Source organism: Sinocyclocheilus rhinocerous, unplaced genomic scaffold (genome assembly GCF_001515625.1).
Source record: "Sinocyclocheilus rhinocerous isolate Xijiao unplaced genomic scaffold, SAMN03320098_v1.1 scaffold1294, whole genome shotgun sequence".
NCBI classification, from domain to species: Eukaryota; Metazoa; Chordata; class Actinopteri; order Cypriniformes; family Cyprinidae; genus Sinocyclocheilus; species Sinocyclocheilus rhinocerous.
This window is the reverse complement of record NW_015656157.1, coordinates 2,166,793-2,169,052: the sequence shown is the minus strand read 5'-3', so window position 1 is coordinate 2,169,052 and position 2,260 is coordinate 2,166,793.

The window sequence follows — 2,260 nt, the reverse complement described above, 5'->3', positions numbered from 1 at the left end:
GAGAGAGAGAGACTGCCTGAATGACTGAGCGCGTCCTCCATCAGGTTAAGTCATATTCATAAAAAATTGTTTGCGATGTCCTAAGAGTAATGTTGTGGTAATATCCTAATATCCTTTCAATTTTTAAGGGTAGTGTACTCCCCCATGGCTTGCGTCAGCACTGGTCAATGCATTGATTTCTGTAAAGTGAAGCATCAGCTTCAGCTTTTCCCCCTGTTGTTTATCCTATCCCAGCGTTTACCCCTCACGTCACTAGCTCCTCCCTTGCGCCATAGCTCGTGACCAGAAGAGAAGATGAGTCGTTTTGAGGGGGAGGGGAGGTTAACGTATTTGATTAAAGATTACAAGGGCACATGAATAAAAAAAAAATAATGAAGTGCACAGATAAATTATTTATAATAAACACTACAGTATTCCATTAAAAAATAAGAAATTTCGATTTTGATTTCATGCCGACTTTAAAGCTCTCATTTGATGTGTCCTTTTTAGGGTTAATATTTATATTTAAATTAAATCTAAATAAATGCCAAAATATTTAATGCATTATTTAATTATTATACCATTAATAATTAACTTAATTTGTAGTTAAATATTTAAATAATTTACCATACTAGGCTGTTGGTGTCTGGGCTTATTTATTTATTTAGCAAAAACAAATAATTTACCAAGTAAATAGTGAGGAGTGTGAAACAAGAAAACCCAGGATTGCGTTTCCCCAGGGTTTAGAATGGCCCAGAGTGAACATTTTTAAATAAATAAGTGAGTAAATAAATAAATATTAGAAGAGTGGCTCATTTCCTGCCTTTATAATGTCTCTTTGAGAGCTGCAAATCTTTTGAAATCTTAAGTCCAATTATGAATATAATTCATATTGAGAATATTGAGAATTTATACATGAGACATTATTCATCCCACTGCCAGCAGCTTACATTCCGGAGAAGGGAAAACACAGCTGTCTGGTGTAGCCCAGGTCAAAGTAAGGCATAATTGATAACCACAGTGCAGGGTAATATATAGCCAAATTCTTAGTTGTCCAAGAAAATTTTATTTCAATAAAATAAAATTGAAAGTTACATTGTTCATACAAATGTAATAGAAATATGTTGCCGTAAATCTTACCCAATGAAATAATGGATTGAAGACGACGATCCACCAATCAGCTGATCCGGAGATGATCGGTAGCTCCGCCCTAGAAAAAGTTAGCCAGAGAGAAGGCGAATGGGTTGAACTACAGAAAGAGACGTTTTGCAGAAAGCTCTGGAAAATGAGGATGTTAGAGAAAAAAGAACCGAAATAGAACCTAAATCTAAACTGATTTGGAAGTTAATGTTTAACTATACCTGCTGGTTGAGTGAGTTTTGTACTTTTAGTGTCAAGAAATACTACAAGATTCGACGAGTCGACTTAATTTTCAACTTCGTCACAAACGGATAGAATTGTAGAGGAACAAGCCGAAACTGATCGACACACTAATCGATGGCACAAACAGGGAGCGAGACCCAAAGGTACTCGAGACATCAGATTGTCTCGAGTACCTCATATTGCTGCGATAGCATCCTCTACCCCAGCTATGACAAGGCTTGCAAACACTGGTATTCTACCACCCCCTATACATCTTGAAAACATATTTGAAGCATTAATGAATGCGGGTGAGGAATCCCCAAATGTGATTAAACATGGATTGGATCAGCCAGCAGCTAACATCGCTACTAACAGGCTTTCAAGGTCAAGCAGACAGCGGCATTCAGCTCAGAGCGCAGCCCAGCCCAGGACTCTGATAGTGGGCGACTCCATTGTCAGAAACATCAGTAGCAGGACTACAACAACATGCTGCTTTCATCAAGCAACCATCTCTGTTGTGAACAGGGGACTCCGGAACATTCTGATGAAGCACAAGACTGCAAATCGAATCATCATCCATGTGGGGAAGAATGATATTCGGAAAGAGCAGTCAGAACTCCTTATTTCAGTGAACTCTTTGAAACACCTCGAAGATTCAAAGTTCAGTCGTTCATCAGTGGACCACTCCCAGCAAGGTGAACTAATATGTTTTCACGGTTGGGCTGAACACATGGCTACAACCATCTTGCAATATAAAAGGAGTGAATTTCATTGACAACTTTAATCTTTTCTGGGGCCATAGACAACTGTTTAAACTGGATGGCCTCCACGCAAACAAACTTGGTGGAAGAGTGCTTAAGGACAATATCTACTTCTCCTTCCGTCATCCTTCAGCAGAGTGTCAATCCACTCAGCCTGA